Here is an 18,995-nt window from a genome sequence, read left to right on the forward strand (position 1 = left end):
TCTATCTCCGCCCCCAAGCCTGGTCTCCCTGTAGGCACTACCATCTCTGAGTGCTGCGATGTGGCCTCGCTGCTTTGGCAGCCCTCACCCTTTGGTAGAGAGGGTTCACTCCAGTGGTCAGAGATGGGTCTCTGCCCACAGCCTCCCTGCCAAGTGGCATCATGTGGTGAGAGCTCGTCTGGCCCGGGACTCTTGTTTCCTAGGAACGTATTACAGCACACGGGAAGGGAAAACCACCGCCCCGCAGCTGATCCTGAGATCTCAGTTCTCTACTCTGTGTTCAGTTCTCTGGACCTCCAACAGGGAAGGTTGTGGAGGCAGATGTGGTGACATTCTCTTGCAAGAATCAGCTGACCTTCTGGTAGTTGTTTGGGGGTCAGAATCTTCCAGAAACAGCAAAACTCTCTACGTGCTGCCTGGACATCGCCCTAAAGAGGCTGGGGGTGGGGGGTTAGGCTACATTGTTGCGTCCTTCTCATGGGGAGGGGTGTGAGGGGGATGCCTAAGAATATTGTCCCCCGTGCACTTCACCACGGAAAAATCATTAGTAACGTCCCTTCTGCTGATTACCAGAACCTTGCTTCTGATAGAGATGGAGATAGTTGAAGCACTGCAATGTGGGCTTTTCATCAGAGCTTTTCACCTGCTAACCCACTAGCCCCGGAGAGCGTATTCTTCCTTAGTGGGCTTCACAGGTGAGCTGACTGCCGAGGGCGTGTATTAAAACCAGACAATACAAAGAGACCACTGCCTTCACTGAAGTTACCTTTAAGGTAAACTGAAGACAGATGATGTCATGTTCTAATACGCTCCCTTTGAGCCTCAGGATATGATGGAAAATATTTGAAACCAAGCAGTCAGATGTGCAAGTAGTGTTAAAACCTGAATTTTTTGATTAACGAGGTTGTATAGCATCAAGTTACCTGTTGTCCGGCTTGTATTAGTTTAACTTGCTGCCCACATCTTTTGTTTTAATCTGCCTTGGAATACTGTAGAAAACACCGTGTTTGATTCCAACCATTATCTCAACCCCTTCCCACGTGCCCTTAAAATATTAAAAAATGATGTGAGTTGTTTTGTTGAGACACTTGGTTTGTATGGAGCTACCGCTGCCATCAGTTGTGTTCAGTGGAAGTTCAGATATGCAGGCAGCCCGTTCTTCCTCTAATGGCAGGCTTGCATCTTTGTTCTCAGGGGCTTTGTAGAAAATAGTCATTAGCTGCCTGGGTCCCAGGCAGGTACACCTCAGGGGGAGGGGGACCTCAGTGGGAGGAAGAGGGAGCCGGCCCAGACAGCACTTAGAATGTGTTTCATTGTGGTGGCTATTGATACAAGTTAAAAGCTTTGGGGTTTGGGTGTTTCCTTTCCTGTCAAATGGATTGATAGTAGATTTGGAATAGTAAAGGTGTGAAGTGTATGGGAATTTTCCCTTCTAGGGCAGTACAAGACAATAACGATAGTAATAATTAAAATAATGCTTGGTTGCTTTGTCCCTGTGGCCATTCCTTTTCAGGGTGGAATTACTTTCATCTGAGAATAACAGCATTGTGGGTTGTGCAGAAAAACCAAATGTTAGCGAACTAGGTTACAGCACACACAGTTGGAACTCTAGGGCCTTACTTCAAAGTTCTAGGTACTCACAAAACTACCTCCTTCACCTGCCTTTGGCTAAAATACCTGAAATGTTAGCGTTCTCAGGATTTTTGTAAGGCCTGTATCTATTACAAGTAAAAGGTGCACCCCACAGCTTTTGGGTCTTCTCATTTTTATCATACTTTTATATATTTGCTTCCTATGACAGATTATGCAAATTTTAGGTGCTATTTAAATGAAGTTTTGAATTTAGGGTAGAATTCTCTCAGGTAACATTCAGATGCAATGGAACCCAGGCTCAATCTCCCTGTGAACGTCCATAGCGCGAAGGTCCCCAGAGCCTTAAACCATGGGGCCAGGTAGATTTGCAGGACTTAAGAAAATTCGGATTTTAGGAAGGTAAAGTGGTGTGTGTGACAGAACACTGGCCGTGAGGTCGGGCAACACCCTGTAATCAGACACTAGCAAAATGCAGCAAAGCCGGAGATATTCACACTCAGTATGATAAATGTGCTTTGCCACCAAGAGGCTGCTAAACATTTGTGAACAAAGCTTCCATTTTCAGACCTGTTTAGATTTCAGAGTTACAGGTAAGCCGTTGCAGACCTGTAATGTGATATAGATATATATATATTGGGAGAAGCAGTCACTAGTTTTAAATCTCAGCCACTTTGTATGAAAATATGACATCCTTTCAAGTATAAAGGACCTTAGAGGAGATTTGTCATCAGGCAAATTTTCTTTTGCTACACTTTCAGCTGTTAAAAGTTTGAATTGACTATAGGAAAATAACTTCAAAAGACTACCGAATTAATTATTATTAATTACTTGGCCTCTTAGAGTTAATTTGCTTAGGCAAGGTACCTTTGCAAGATGGTTAGAGTCTTATTTTAAGGACGCACACAGGCTCACACACCACATAGCTGTGGTTTTCTTATAATCTTAATTCAAGGCATTGGGATGAAAGAATGAAAAGCTCCTGTTGTTGGATGATTCTCTCGTACTTTTTAATCCCTATTGGTCTGTTGAGGCTCTTCCTCTTTCTCCCCCCACCGTGATGTGTAACTGTCGCCTCCCAGGTTCCAGGGTGGCTGCTGTCAGCTTTGTGTAACTATCAATATTAGGGAGCCCTAGAACATTTCAGAGAGGCCTTATGTCAGATCAAGGGCAGTTTCCTGTTATCTGAAACGCGTGTATTAGGGCAGAGTCTGTTGACACAACTATCATGTAATACAGCGAAAGATCACATCATAAATGATTTATTACACTGTAGGGTGTCACTCTCTGGCGAGGGCCCTCTGCATCCCGGCCAGCCTGCTGACAGATGGAACCAGCTGCCGGCATCCTTGGAACCAGATGCCGGCAGTGCCAGTCTAGGGCCGCACGTGTTTTCAGGGTGTTCTATTGCTGTCTGGGAGGATTGATTACAGCAATAAATTCCTTGATAGCCCAGACTGAGGTTAGCTCTTTAAATTACTAATTTACAGCTGATTTTTGACAGCACAGTTTGATGAGTGGCTTTGTTCTTTAATTTTTGATTCCGTTGATTTGTATCACTCAATTTGTGCAGGGTGATAGACTGTTTTATAGTTAAAAAAAAACCAAAAACTTTCAGTAAGAGGGGAAGCAACACTGAAATAACTTGATGCATTTTTATTTTTGAACTTGATTTGTTGCTGAGAAAGACATACAGGGTTTTAAAGAAAGGATGTAACTGCAAGTTTTTCATTTGAGACATTTTGAACCAATTACATACTCAGTGTTTTGAAATTCACTTGTGTGTGTTGTTTTTTTGTTTTGTTTTTGTTTTTTAATAAATGACTCTAGGTAGCAATTTAGGAAAATCCGCATCGTTTTAGTCATAAGGTTGAATTGTTTTCCTGGAGACGGAGCAGCCCACTTGGGGTACAGACAGAGCTGCGCTGGTCAGCCAGGTACCCTCGAAGCAGGCACTGGAGGCTTAGGCTGTGTCTTGCCACATTTATTTTCTTGAGTTGGAGCCCACGTTTCAGCATAGTCACCTATTAGCATCTTTCGTGATCTGGGCTTGGCTGGGCTTGGAATATCCTGCCCTCAAAGGGATGTTCAAAAGTACATCTGCTAAAGAAATCCTCCAGTTTTAACATAGGTCCACTGCAGCCATCTGGTCGGTTATACAATTAAGTACTTTTGTTTGGAAGTATAAGACCCAGCTGTAAAGCACTGGTACCACTTTTTGTATTTTCAGTCTTTTTGTTGTTCTATTGCATTAACAAACATTGGAGTTTCTGTGGTGTAATCTGCAGTGGAGCAGAGAGCTAGGGCTTACTAGGGCACAGTTCCTGACTTCCAAGGTCGGTAGCCTGTTGGGGGAGATGGAGAGGTTCCCGTGAATCACAACTTCATGGGATACTTAGGGGAAGGTATGACTATTTCTCCATCGGAGCACTAATCCTAATGTGTAACAGTAACCTTGTTTGCCAGTTCTAATAGTCAGTGAGTCCCTCCTGGGCGTCCTGTTCCTTTTCCTCTTGTAGAATTAAGAGCACTGTGCTTGGCACATAGACTTGTAATAGGTGTTTGTGGGAGGAACTGAGATGACTGGGGGGGGGACACAAAAAGGGGAGCAAATGTCCTTGAAGAGGGGAAGGAGTGAATGAAGGCCTCACAGAGAGATAAAATGATTTGGGTCTTGCAGGATCAGTAGGAGTTTACCAGGTAGAAAAGAGGAGATTCTCCACCAGCAAGTTGGTTGGGATTTCTATAGTTAACTCCTAAAAGAATCATTCGTGTTCACCAGATCTATATGACTAATGCCACTGTCGGCCATTAAAAAGGATGTTATGGTTTTCAGGAGGTTTTTTTTTTTTTCTTTTCTTTTTTTGGCATGAGGTTTTTGTTTATGATGGGAAATTGCCTTTAGGCTATTGTTATTCTTTTCTGTAATTATTTGAAAAATTATATTTATTTAAAATGCTGACAATGAGTAAAATAATGCAAAAGAAAAGGTTTTTTATTAGGGCAACGATTGAGATAAAGTATGTACAGCTGCAAACCGCAGTTATATCCCCAGGTGATGAACAGAATTGGTATTAAGGTCAACAGATTAGCAAAAAGAAGGGCGATTATTGTCTTTGCATCATTTTGAGAGAAAGTACCATCTGCCCACCATCGTTTTGGTCTAGGTTTTGTTCAGCTCAGATTAGAGTCCAGTGTGGTGTGGTGATGATATTTACTTGTTTGTAGGTTACAGCCTTAGGCATTCTGTCTCTCATACATTTCCATTGATGTAGGCATTCACATTTGTTAGGGTTCTTTTCTCCTGTTCATTTACTTAAGACAAACCTGTAGATGCTCCCGCAATTTAAAAAATCTTAGCACACATCTATTCATTTGGCTGGTTTTAATTCAAAGATGCATCTTGACCCTTTGTTTTCTCATAATCTCTTGTTAATTTCATTTTCACGTTGGTTTTCAATTCTAACATCACTCATGGATCTGAAGATTCAGAAAGCTTACAAAGAAATAAGCTTCATAGGTTGGAGGATGGGAATCTCTGTTCCCTCCTTCAGTACCAGGGCGTACCAGCCAGAGGCTTGGGAAAGGACCATTTGGCTTCTCCTTATCTAACAAATGAAGATAACTTGAAGAGGCACACTTCACTTGGTGGGAGTGAAAGGGAAAAAGAGGGTTACTTTCTAATATTGTCCTTTGTTGAGAAAAGTTACGAAGCACTGGGTCTGTTTCAGGTGTGATCCATCAGGTGCAAGCTTTTGCCTGACTTGGCGTGCCCTTCATTTGGTCGACACTTCGGACCACTCCCTTTATTCCGAGGGCTGCCTTTGGGTACCAGTGGAATACAGATTCATGTGTGCGTGGATATTCATCTGTTTGAGATGCTTGTCAGAGGGCATCTGTGTTCCCTCTGGCCCCTGTGCCTGTCATCGCAACGGCTTCTTTCAGCTATGCTGCTGACCGTCAGACACTTGAGAATTGACCCAGTAAACAATGCCACCAGGCTCTCTGATGCAGCTCCTGCCCTCCCCCTTTCTCACACAGACCAGAATTACTCAGATGCCACTCCTTCAGTTGATGGGGGTGGCGATGGGACGGCGCTTGTTGATCCATCTTGTACCTTCCTGCTCCAATTAGCAAGGGCTCTAAAACAATGGAAAAACCAGTTGGTCTGTGAGCTATGTGTAACAAGATTTGGGACTTAAGGATGCACACCTGTAACTGGCTTTCCTGCAGCTTAAGTCCCGCTCCCTTAGACCCTGGCCCAGTCACTGGTGGAGGGATGGACCCAGCAAGGCAGGCTGTCTCCGTGGTGCCCACCGCTCATCCATAGCTCCCGGATACCTGAATATCTTACTCTTCTGGTTATTTTACTTGCCAGACTAGAATGCCAGCCTTCTGAGAATCTGACCTCTCTTGCATTTAACAGAAGACGCCTAATCTACTTGCCTGATCTGGCTCCTGGAAGACTCTGGAAGCCAAGTTCATTTGAAGACACTTGGGGAATTTTAATTTGGAAGGGAAGCCTGGGAGCGTGGAGACTTGTCTCCTGGTTTTTGAGACGCAGCCATAAGAAGGACGCAGTAGTCAGCACTGACGAGTGCAATGCGTTAGGACCAGGTTGACTCAGAACTAGGCAGGCACTTCTCACCTGAGGGGTGGGCTGCTTCCCTGTGTGAAGTGTTCCCGGTCACAGAGGCTGCCAAGCCCAGGCTAGTCAGGGAATGTTGGAAGGGGTGCCGTGTTCGTTGTCTGGGGCTTAGAATTGGTGGTCTTCAAGTCCCGTATTAGTTTTTAAGGTCAAGAGTCCTTTCAGGATCTAGGATTTTGATGATTTTTGTACCTGGTCTCTCAGGAAGCAGCTTTCTCCCAAACTTACAGAAAGAGAGGTGTATTTGTCTGTAATTTCCTTGTACTGATCTCCTACCTGCTCCCCGGCTCCCCCCGGCCCCCCCCAAACCTGGCTGTACCTGTGACTGCTGCTTTATTCAGCTGGCTAACCTGAGACTTAGGGGAAGTGATCTGTCCCATCCCCCCTGCCCCATGGCCACTCTGCAGCTGCCACCACAGCTTGTGCTTCCTGGGCTCGTGTCGGGCCATCAAGCCCCTCATGGTACTGAAGCCGTTTGTCCTTCTGCCTTCAAGGTGGTGGGTGATGTCCCGGCGTGATCTCAATCTGATTCTCTCGCAGCCTGTGCTGCTTTCTTTTTTGCTTTCTCTTAGCGTTCTTGCCTTGAAAACTGATTTCAGGTGTGTGAGTAAGTCGATGATGGTGGCAGGAAGGAATGTTCTGTTTATCGTGGGAGACTTTTTTAAGTTGCCATGTGGAGAAGGCGCGGCGTCCAGAGTCAGTGGAATAGGTTTGGTTTTGGCCGCAAACTTGGGCTCAAGGTGCCCAGAGAAGTCATTTCACTGCCCTGAGCCCCATCTGCCTCATTATTTAAGTAGGTGTTTAGAATCCCGGTGGCTGATTCTCAGGAAGGCCAGAATGAATAGCTTTGCTTTAGAATGATTGCCTATAGTATGTTTTACAAAAGACCCAAAGATAGAACATATGAAATACGTGGATATGCTTGGATTTACGGTTGCTCTCACACGTAAGCTGGCCCAGGTGGGGCAAATGCATTTCCAAAGCCACAAGTATGAATTAACCTTGTATTTTGTTTTCACTACTTCACCCTGTATTTTCTAATGATCTCCCGGTTAATTAGTTCTTTTTAAATTGTCAGTTTATAAGTGGGAGAGCAGAGTGGTCCTTTTTTTTTTTTTTTTTCCCCTCTTGATCCTGTAACCAGCAGAGTTAACTCCATTAGTAGCATGTGGATTCATTTCATTCCTGATCCGAGCCAAATATGTGTTTATTTCCGAGTGCTGCGCCCTCAACCTGCCTTTCGTGATCCCTGCTTGTGCTTTCCTCCTGGAGGGTGCGTTGCCTGAAAACCAGAGTCGTCTGCATCCGTAGAAGAAGCCGTCTTCCTATTTTATTGAACAGCAGTTGATCCTCCTCTTGGCACTGACTTACAGCCTTCAGAGTAATAAGCGCTGATGCAACATATTGTTTGTCCAGCGGGGTGGAGTGTGATCAAGGTCATTTGGAGCATTCCATATTATCTTCAAATACTCAAGTTTTCTAACACCGTGATACAGATGGTGTCTTTGGACCTGTGTTGCTGTCAAGCTGACATTTCCACTCTTTTGTACATCAAGTACTACTGCTTTGGGTGAAAGCACTGTGGCTCGACAGTATAAGATCGTGTCATAAAACCTGTTCATCATTCGTGCCAGCAGGTAACCCTGGTGAGAGGCACTTGGGGTTCACATGGGAGAGGTCAGAGTGCAGGGAGCTGGGCCCATGATGGGGCTTCTTCTTGGGATGCCCCCCCAAGACCGAAGAGTGCTAATTCAGTGTATGCTCATGGAAGATTGAGAAAATCTGCTTTGTTGATGGAAAGAGGCTCAGATGTGAAGAAACTGGGCAGCTTTGGGCAGGCTGTGAGGCTCTGATGTAGCAGCCGGAGGCGTGTTGGGCCTGAACCCAGTGAAGGTGGGATGGAGTGAGGGTCTGCATGTGTGCAGGTGTCTCGAAGGTCAAGGGCATGGTAGCCCTTTCTGGAAGCTGCGACCTGGGTTGCACCCTCTGGGATGTCCATGTGGCCCTTGATGTGTGACGCCCCCAGGCCTGTCCTCTGGCTCTCTGCGTGCCAGTGGAAGGGGACTCAGGTGGCCTCCTGAGGTGGGAAGCCCGGCCTTTCCCGGGGCCTTGTCTCTGCCCGGGAGCAGGTGACATCCGTTTGGCCTGGTTCCGACGCGTGCGGCGCATCTTCAAGTAGCATCCCGAGTCCCCGTGGCCGGAGCGTCACCCTGTCTGGAATGTTTGCTCTGACAGTTCTTCTGCAGATTGTCCTGTTCAGGCCGCATCAGGAAAAGCTCGTGGCCTGGTGGGAAGAGCGACTGTGGGCCCCCGGAGGCTCTGCTCGGAATTACCCCCCTAGCACCTGCTGGACCACCCCGGGCGGGCTTTCCCATCTGTGCGCCTGGGCTGACGCCGGGCCGCGGGCACCAGATGAGATGACCCGTGCCCGGGGGCTGCCGTCCCGTCCCGTTTTACCTGGTCAAGATGCTCACCTCTCTGAGAATTTTCGCCCCTTTTTCACCCACCACGACTCTCCTGTGTTCCTCCCCGGGAGCAGAATGCGTGCACGGCAGCGGAAGGGAGTCATTTCAGGCCTGGTGCTTTTATCCTCAGCTCAGTTCCGTCCCACTTGAGTTAACTGCCTTGTGTATCCACTTTTCCCAAGACAGCCAGACACACACAGAGCCACTTGGGAGGGAGCTTGTGTTTGTACAGAGCTTTTAGCTTTGCCCCGCCCATCCTTAAACTGAGATCTCAGGTTTATGAGACAGGAGTAAGTGTTGAATTCTATATAGCACCTAGAAATGTAATACAGTTACCGTAATTTTTACCTCTGCCGTTAACATCGACCAGTGCCTGAAGAATACCACGCCCTACAGCTCTGGTGGGTTACTGACTTTTAGGAGTAGATCGCTAACAGAGGAGTCGGTTCAGAATTAGAGTATTGGGGAAGTGTATTGTTTTCCACCGACGTATGCATCACGTCGCGTCTGGCAGAGGGTCCGAGAGTGTGCGTATTTTATACTGTGGTGCTACTCGGCTCTTTTTTGTTTGCTTGTGTTTTCGTACCGGGATAGTAATAGGTGTGTTGTGAAGCCCTTTCAAGCTGGTCACGGGGCACGTGCGGCTTGTTGGCCGAGAACGAGGCCTCTGGAACCAGACGCCTGGTTTTGCCGTTTTCTGGCTGTGTGTCCTTGAGCGTGTTCTCTAACCTCTCTGTACCTCGGTTTCCTCGTCTGGAAAATAGGGATTGATAACAGCGCTGGACCTGGGCTGGTGGTGAGGGGCGAGGGCGAGTGTGTGTGCCACCCTGTGGGCTCAGGGCAGCAGGGGCGCCACGTGTGTCCCCCACCCCTTGGCAGCTGCTGCCTGCTTGGTGGTGCCCCCCCCCGGCCCCGCCCCGCCAATGACAGGAACTGTTCTGGAAGGAGGTGCTGCCACCCTGGCCAGCGGGGAGAGCGGGGTGCTGTGTATGTGAGAAATCTTACTCTCCTTTGAAATGAAAAATAATTTCTTCTGCTTAAGGTGGCATGGGTAAAAAATAATGACCCTTTGGAAAGAGGTTACAATTTGGGGTTCCACTGATTTTTTTTGTTTCGTTTTGTTTTGTTTGAAATGTACTTGCCTCTTTCATCTCTCCGAAATACATATTTTTAAAATGTTGGTTAAAATTTCATATTTACTTTGTTTAATATTCATACATTATACAAATATACAGTGTTTTATAAACTACAAAATAATAAATTTCGTATTTAATATTTAAATTAGTTAAAATTTTAAAATTAACAAGTAACTTATTAAGTAGGCCAAGAAGCTGGGATTGAGAGATGCCCATGCTGAGGCCTGCGCACCACTTATACCCCTTTGCGGAGGATGCCTGCATACGTACAGCACCTACAGGAGGTTTGGACACAGCCCCTGACCGACAGATCCAAATGCCACTTCCAAATTCCGGCTCAGAGGAAAGCTTTCCAAATAACCTCCTTCCCCAGTTCCCCGTCCAGTCCATCTTGATGAATCCCACGACATTATTATTTATGGGGTTATCCCTAAGACCTGCAGGTTAAAGGTCAGGTAGATGGGGGCTGTAACAGCCTCTGTCCAGGGAAGCAGGGAAGGGATGAACCCCAGCTCTGAAAGTGCACACTATTCTCAGCAGAAAAATCCAGGTATTTGCTGTCAAACAAGTGTGTATTTCTGAGGCAGTTAGTTTTCTACACGGCAGGAGATTTTTGTGGCATTTTCCTTTTCTTTAAAGTCTTCAGAGAGATATCCATCCCTGGGAAGGAGATTAAGGCCTCAGGTTCTATCAGGCCAGGTTGCCCTTTCAGTCTGGGCTTCCTGGGTGACAGGTGTTAACCAGCACCTTTTATGCCCAGGAATCTCCTCCCCAGTGGCCTCTGAAGCCTGACTTTTATTTGTAGCAGGCGTGCCTTTGGGCTGATAATATGATTTGTGCGTCTAATGCCAAGCAAATCCTAGAAAGGTCCTTCACCTTAGATACCAGCTGACACACCATTTCAGGTGAGTTTCCAAAGTTAGATGTACTTGATGCATGTCAGTTACAATTTGATAAAACTTGCAGATAAAATCCCTTTATAGGAGGCAACCAGCCTTTGAAACTCAAATTGTTTGTTTAGATGACCTGTCAGCTCTTCAGTTCTTCTGTTTCCAAAATAAACAGGAATGTTCCCTTCCTTCACAGGGCATGGCCAGAGATTTATCTGGGATATTAACAGATTTGAGGGAGGGCGGGAGGATTTCAGCATTCAGCATCTCTTCTGAGGGGAAGCTCACATGCCCAGGAGTTTAGGCTCTGTGTGGTAGAAGGATGTCCCCTGGATTTCTCCTCTGACCTCTGTCCTGGGGCAGTCAGATGTGGGCTGTGGCCAGTCGCGGTGTCTGTAGGAGGTTTCAGCTGTCGGGTCGCAGAGTGCCTGTTGCGTGTGAGGTCCTGCGTGTGCGGGGGGAGCGCTTTGCCTGTCCCAGAGATGTCCCTTCACTCTCCAGCTCTAGGGGTCAGCGAGGGTCCCACAGCTCAGTTGCCTTTCACATCGCCAGCCCCTCTGCTTCAAACACACGTCTGGACTTTTCTGCCGCTCCCTGGGCCCTCAGTGTGCCCTGCAGCTCACACCCCGGGCCCTGCGAGGGTCTGTTGTGTCGTTTCTGGTTTCGGGTGAATTGGAATTTCTCCTTACGTTGAGGTTTCTGTCCTGCCTGTGTGTGACGGCCTGTGCCCGTTTTATGGCCAGGACAGGGGTCGCTGCCCCTGAAATAGAAACCGTGATTTATTTCAAGGGGTGGGGCTGTCCAGTGGTGCCTGGCATCTGGCAGTGGAGGGACCGAGCTTTGGGGTCTCGGGAGCAGCGAGGGGGACAGCGGGTCCATCCTGGATCCCCTCCCTGCCCCGCATTCTGGAGCTCCTGCCACCAGACTGTGCTCTTTGAGGAACAGACCGATTATGCTTATTTTTAGACTGTTTTGTTGTCGTGTCACAATAAGGCAATTAAGAGTGACAGCCACACCTACGTAATGTTTTCCAGGCTGGGCCCTGTTGGGAGCGCTCGGCTTGTGTCCATTCATCGATTCCAGAAACCGCACGTCAGTAGGGCTGATGGATTATCTATGGAGAGAGCTCTGTGGAGGAGCTGTCTGTAGCGATGGTTGGGGAGGTTGAGGAGCCCGAGACCACCTGTCAGTCGGGCGCTCCCGGGCTCCAGCTGTTAGTTGGTCCACTTACGACCTGCTCTCACCTCTAACATCCCTGCCGCACGGAGATGGCCTGGGGGCTGTGGGAGCTGGAATGGGAGCGGTGGGAAAAGTGAGGCTGCCATGTCCTCGCCATCCCTGCGCGGCCCCGTGGGTGGCAGGGCCGGAGCTTGTCGCATTCTTAGGCTCCTAGAGACTCTGACACAGTACCGGGCGACTTTGTTAACGGGCAGGGTTTAGTGACTGCAGTGGGTCTCCGTGCAGCCCCAGACCTTACATTTGAGGACCACGCAGAGAGGGGCAGACAGAGCACGTGTGCAGGTCTGCCAGCCATGGGGCAGGGATGGCGTGGGGCTGCGGTCTTGGCCTCTGCAGGTTCCCAGGGTCTACTGGCCTCCCCGCTTTCATTGTCATTTATTTCCAAGATGTGATTACTGATGGGCCTCCATCTGGCAGGCCTGGAACAGGGATCTTCCCTACCTTGCCTCCTCCATCTCAACCCAAGTCATGAAAGATCAGGAACGTTTCCCTGGATTCCCCTGCAGTTTCTGCCTTTCAGAGCTGGGATGGTGGTGGATTCGCGTGCAAGTGTGTGTGTGAACGTGTGTGTTCACACCTGTGAAGTCTTGGCTGGCCGGGCTGAGGCTGATTGTGTCCAAGCAGGTGGGCAGTGAGCTCGCGGTTTGCACCCCAGGCTGGGAGTGCACTCAGGCTGGAGAGTTCGCTTTCCAGGCTGTGTTAAGCCCTTGAGGATGTTTAGTGGTGCTGACAATGTTTTAAAAAATATTTCCTCTATTTACTGTTTTCCCTGGACCGATTTTATCTGACGGTAGAGGTATCTAACAGCTGCATACATACGTCTGATGAAGTGAGACTGTAGTTAACGCACAGGTGACTGCGAGCCCCGGGTCTCACTCCTCGCTGGTTTTCACGTGGTAGTGTCCCTTTTTTCCAGTCACCGATGGGTCCAAAGGTGCGCCTCTTATCTCTTCCTTGGACAAGGAGGGGGTCTTACTTCCTGCCCCTTGCTTGGGGCCAGTGCAGTGGCTTCCCGTTTACTGCTCAGAGGACTTCAGTACACATTTCTGAAACAAAGGACCCTGGAAAGTTAGAGCTGCAGGGACTCTGACCCCGGCTCCACCCCACCCTTCTGAAGGTGAAAGCGCTGGCTGCTGAAAGGACAGGCCCAGGTAGGTGGGCTCCCGAGGCTCCAGGCACCCCAGCCTCCCTCCCCCTCTGCCCGGAGGCCTGGCGCTATAGGTTACATCTAGCTGCAGAGAGGCAGAGCTCCAACTGGAGCATTTGCTGTTTGGCATTTGAAACTTTTCGGCACAGGTTTTAGTTTAGAAGAAGAGTGAAGGGAACCAGGAAGGGACGCGGTTTGTTCTTACTTTTTTATTTTTTATTTTTTTGGCCGTGCCACGCAGCTTGTGGGATCTCAGTTCCTTGACCAGGGATTGAACCCACGCCCCATGCAGTGGAAGCGTGGAGTCCTAACCACTGGACCACCAGGGAAGTAAGTCCCCGGGCGCAGTTTATTCTTAGTCCCTTGACTAGAAGGACGGGCAGGGTGAACACCTCAGCCTTTGCAGGCAGATTCTGAGACTGACACGGCCCTGCTGCCCCAGGGACCATGCTTGGTGGCATCCAGATGCTGGGGCTCCTCTGGCAGAGACACGGCCTCCCCATGGGGTGGACCCAAGTCAGCTTGGGTGGGTGCGTTGGTCTTGGATTTTGCTTGCTCTTGCTGTATCTTTGGATGAAGTCATTGTGTTTTTTCTTTGCTCATGATTTTTTTCCGCCTGCAGTCCAGTTTGAGGATTGGTTTTGAGAAGTCCAAATCAATGGTTTTATTTTCAGAGTTCTAAATGCAGCCGTGTAAACACTTGGAGCCTGCGTCTAGGGTTTAGCGTGGATTTGTGGCTATTTAAAATATGCCAGGAGCCTTCTTGGAAGCTGCCCGCTGCCAGGTCTTCTCTGATTAAGCGGTGAGCTGGGGATCTCAGAGCTCTCCGGTGGGAGTGCCAGAAGCACTGGGGTGGGAGCTGTTTACTGGAAGGTTCTACCCCTCCCTCCAGATTCTATTCCCTAGGTCAGGCAGGGCCCAGGGAAGTCTGCCCCCTTCTGAGGGACCTGGGCTCTGGGTGCTAGGTGCTGGGTGTCTTCTTTTCTGCGGGCAAGGCCAGTGTCTCTGCGGATGGCCACTGCTCATCAAGGGAGGGGAGAGGTTGGGCCTTTTGAAAGCCTGTGCTTTCCAGTGACGTACTCCCAGAGGTGGGGCACTGTACATGTTTCCACTGCAATAAGCAAAAGTAAATTTGACACATCTTCAGAGTCTGCTTAGGGCCTCAGGGTAATGATTTGAGATGTGCCAGCATCCAGGTGGGGCTCTAGCGAGTCTGCGACTGGCTTTGATTCACCTCCTTCTGTTCCTTCCCTCACCACAGAGCAGCGCTGGGTCAAAAATGATCAGATAACCACTGTTACTTGTGGATGTGACCACAGTAAGGTCACGTGTTGGCGAGTACTGCAAAGCGGATGCCAGGAGAACCCTCAGTGAAATTTACCTCTTGCTGTGGGTTCACATCTGCAGGGGCCCCAAGGGGCAGAGAGCCGAGGGTGGGCTTCATGATCTGGGGACCTGCCTCTGCCTTCCTCCTCATCTGGCCTCAGTGTGGCCTCCATCACGCGGGCCCCTCCACCACTGGGATGCAGCGCTGGCCAAGCTTGGGAATAGTGGCTGATGACGTCCAAGGCGCTGGAAGGCAAGGCAGGGATGCAAAAGTAAATTTCCTAGAAGCAAACTACGCGGTGCATCGTGAAACCTTTCAAAGAAATAAGCACCATCACGATAGCTAGTTGGTTAGCTAGTTGCAAGATAGATCACTTTGCAAAAACTAGTACAGCTGTCTTGAGAGTATGTAACTCAAACAGAATAAGTTCAGACCCCAAACATGCACAGTGAGTTGGATCTTGAATATCTGTAGAAGATGTTTTATGTACCCAGAGCAAACACAGAGGGGGCTTCCTGGCAGGCACCCGCCTGGGATGGGCCCCCGTGCGCAGTAGGTGTGGACGTCTCCACGGAGGTGTCCCCTGCCCCAACCCCACCTGGGCCTCTGGCCCCTCTGCCATGTCAGCACGTGGCACCCACCTTCCCTCTGCCCCTCCAGCCGGGCACCTGGCCTTCCCCTCCCGCAGCTGGTCCCTCAGCGGTCCTGGGAGTGCTACCTCTTCCTCCCCTTCCCCCCTCCTCTCCCCGCTCCATCTGCTTTCCTCCTCCCATACCTCCACCACCTGGGCCCACAGAGAGCAGGAGGGGCCTCGCCGCCAGCCCTTTCCAGCGGGTCTCTCACACCAGCCAGGAAGTATGACTCCTGTCATCGTCTTCTCACCCTTAGAGGCCAGGCGACTTCACTCCCGTGAGGAGAAGACCCGCACTCTGTCCTCCACCCCAAGATCGAGCCGCACTCCATCCTGCTCCCGCCCCCCCCTTCCTCAGTTGCCCCCCTGCCCGCCTGCTCTTCCCCTGGCTGCTCCCCATCCCCCAGGCTTAAATGCCAGCACCTCCGAGCCCCCTTCCTGACTGCCTGCCCCGGACCTCCTCCCCCCGTCCCTTTCCTGGGTCCCTGTACATCCTGCTGGCATCACAGGCTGGCCTTCCAGACCTGTCTGTGGGCTTATTGGTCTTCTGCCCTAGACAGAGGCTTTCTGAGGGTGGGGTCAGGTTGGAGTTGGTCCTTGGTGCTGCCCGGCTCCCGAGATGAGTGCACAGTATGCCCCAGAGTGGGCAGCCGGGTCGGGACTGGCGGGGCGCCACGAGCAGAGGGGCACCTGTGACCCAGCATGGTCAGCGGAGCGGCAGAAAATGCTCCCCAGGTCTGGCTGCGTGATCTGGGTGCCTTCCTGGTGGGCACCCTGTCACACTCTGCAGCCGTTGCTGTTGCGTAAGGCCCTTGCTGGAGGCCAGCCCCTCAGGGAAGCAGCCTCCAGGAGGCGGGCAGCGCATCCCCTGAGGCCTGTGTGCTCTTGGCGCCCACCATGGGGGAGGTCAGGCTGTCCGGCTGCAGAGCAGTCCCCCCACAGGGCTCGGGCACCCTGAGCAGGTGGCAGGGCAGGGACTTTGGAGCTGGGACAGTTCCCAGAGTTGTCCAAGTCAGGTAAGCGGGCCAGGCCTTTATGCCTGGTACCCGTCTGTGGTCAGCCGTCCAGGGGTTGGGTGCTTGGGTTACGCTGCTCTCTTCGGCCACTGTATCAGGATCAGGAGGCAGTCAGCCACCAACACTCCCCACGGCCAGACCCCGGGGGGCTGGAGGGAGGGCCTGTCCCACCCTCCATGATCACATGAAGGTTTTGTCAGAAACGCTTGTTAAAAGGGTATCAGAGGACTTCCCTGGTGGCGCAGTGGTTAAGAATCCTCCTGCCAATGCAGGGGACACGGGTTTAAGCCCTAGTCCGGGAAGATGCCACATGCCGCAGAGCAACTAAGCCCATGCGCTGCAACTACTGAGCCTGCGCTCTAGAGCCCGTGCTCCACAACTACTGAGCCTGTGCTCTAGAGCCCGTGCTCCACAACTACTGAGCCCACATGCCACAACTACTGAAGCCCGCGTGCCTAGAGCCCGTGCTCCGCAACAAGAGAAGCCACCGCAATGAGAAGCCCACACACCGCAACGAAGAGTAGCCCCCACTCGCCGCAACTAGAGAAAGCCCACACGCAGCAACAAAGACCCAACACAGCCAAAAATTAAAAAAAAAAAAACAAAAACATCAGAAGCAGTTGTACTTGCTGTCTTATAGGAGGATGTAGAAATTAAATAGAAGAGTTAACTGAGAACTGATCTTGCTTAGCTTTTCTTCACACATAGAAAATTCTGTCTCTGCCAGAAATAATCTAGATTCCTATGAAGTAGTAGTAGATCCTGTGAGTTGCTCCCAAGCAGTTGGGAAGTAATGGCTTTTCTATTTGGAAAACAAGACAGTTTGGATGCCTACTAATTTTGCAGAATGTATCATGAATGTTTCATAGAAAGTAACAGAAATCATGTCTGATTCTAGAAGGCGACCATCTGCTTAGCTTTAAGTTTAGTGACGTAAAGAATTAGGAATAAAAGTATCCGGAAGCTCCTTTCTATGCATCTTCTGGCTTCACAGGGGCGTTTGTTCCTCTTCACTTTGCTCAGCATCTTCTCCGGCCCTCTGGCGAGGTGTCCTGCTGTCACTGCACACCTGCCTTGTGTCCACATGGGACTCCTTCCCTCCCGAGAGGCCGTGTGTAATTAGAAAGCAAACACAGCTCAGATGTAGAGGATGAACGGCCAGGATGCGTGGGGACTCAGATTCCTTCCTCCCCGTTTAACCTGTGTGGCGTTGATACAGGCCTCCCCGTGCAGGCTGAGTTTCCACCGTGGCTTTGCACGGTGTGATGGGCGGGGATGACGGGCAGATCCCCAGAGTTGGGGAATGAATATACGTACATACACGTAAAATTTCATGCGCATTCTTTTACTACTGAATGGACCTCGTAACTTCAGAATCACCTAAGGATCTCTGACAATCACAGTCTGAGGACTGAGAAGTCTGGAAATAATGGGGACCATCTCCTTGTGTTTCCTCCCTAATTCAATGCTTAGATAGTGAGGCTGACCTTTAAAGGCTTGCTCCTGTGCTGCGTTGATGACCACGTGGGTTACTCACCTCATGCTCCTCTGGTTGTTAGAAGCGTAAAAAGGAACCAGTCCTTTATGAGGAAAGTATCTCTCCTACCTTTTCTCGTTACAAAGATAATACCTGCCCATGGTAAAGAATTAAAACAGGACCAAAATCAGAGAGATTTTGTTTATGTGCTGTCGAGCTCACTCATTAATTACCTGGTGCCCGACTGTGGGCTGAGGTGACACGTCCTGTGACCCCGTCTCTGTGCTCAGCGTATCGCACGTCACCCGCCCTGCGGCTTTTCCATGCAAAAGCAGATTTTGTATTTTGTGCAGTCTGCACCCGAGCCTACGTAGCGTCACAGCCGTGCCTGTTCCGTGTGAATTGGAGCCGATCAGGGCGCAGGGTGAGGTGCAGCGGGGCGCCTTGCTGGGGAAGGAGATAAGAGTGGGTGGCGAGTCCCGCAGGTGCACGTGTGTGACAGGACCGCTGGGCACCCAGCCCGGGGAGCAGAGGAGAGGAGCAGGGTGGTGGCCGTCTTCCCAAGGAGCTTCTCAAGCAGGGGACCGAGGTGGGTCTTGCACAGATGCCGGGCAGCATTGTCAGGCCGGGTGCAGATGACGGGTGTGACCGTCGCCAGCCCCTCTGTTGTGGACTTCAGGGTTTGATCCCTTTCTGTGTAACCACTGGAACTTCTTCTGTGCTGAGAACAGAGGAGCCGACATGGTGCATGCGTGTGGGGCGGGGTTCCCAGGATCGGCAGTACAGCGACGGGTACTGCCCTGACCAGTGCGGAGGGAGTTGGCACAATTGCTCTGTTTTCCAGTGTTTCATCCATTGCTCATGACCAGTACTGACCCTGAACGTCAGTGACAGAGGGGCCCAGAAGCCGTGCAGGTCCTGAAGTGCACGGTGGACGCACAGGTGTGACGATGGAGGTGGGCCTTCATCTCTGCCCTCGGCAGTCTTCATCCTCGTCTCGCAGACAGGAGGCCCTGGACCGGGCCCACAGGCAGGAGACATCGATCCGTGTTTGTCAGCTGACTCAACGGACCTTCTACCGAGATGGTGATTAGATTTGCTGGACATTACAACCTAATGGGCAGTATTTATTTTAATCTTGTAATGCAGCCACAGCATTGGTAGTAGCACCGTGAAATCACCCATTTCCTGTGAAAGGGCTGCAGACTTATTTGTGGGAGAAATCATTCATGCTAACTCAAGATGAGCCCTGTTTCCACCCTGTAAAGAGAAATATCCCAGCTCTTTTTGTTTTGATTTGCTTTTATCTACGTTAAGTCAAGGGTTATATTAGCCGAAGGCCATTATGAGGCCGTGTCGAGAAACCAGGGTCTCTGAAATTTCCCTTTTGGTCAGCGCAGGCCCATTAAATTGAGAGAGGCTGGGCCTG

The 18,995-nt window shown here is 50.1% G+C and overlaps 1 protein-coding gene across 14 annotated transcripts in view; it reads left to right on the forward strand.

Moving 5' to 3' along the window:
• AGAP1 (ArfGAP with GTPase domain, ankyrin repeat and PH domain 1) overlaps positions 1-18,995 on the forward strand; it is a 550,747-nt gene that overhangs the window by 156,851 nt on the left and 374,901 nt on the right. The gene's annotated exons all lie outside the window — the stretch shown is intronic.

This window comes from Balaenoptera physalus (assembly GCF_965194825.1).
Source record: "Balaenoptera physalus genome assembly, chromosome: 6".
NCBI classification, from domain to species: domain Eukaryota; kingdom Metazoa; phylum Chordata; class Mammalia; order Artiodactyla; family Balaenopteridae; genus Balaenoptera; species Balaenoptera physalus.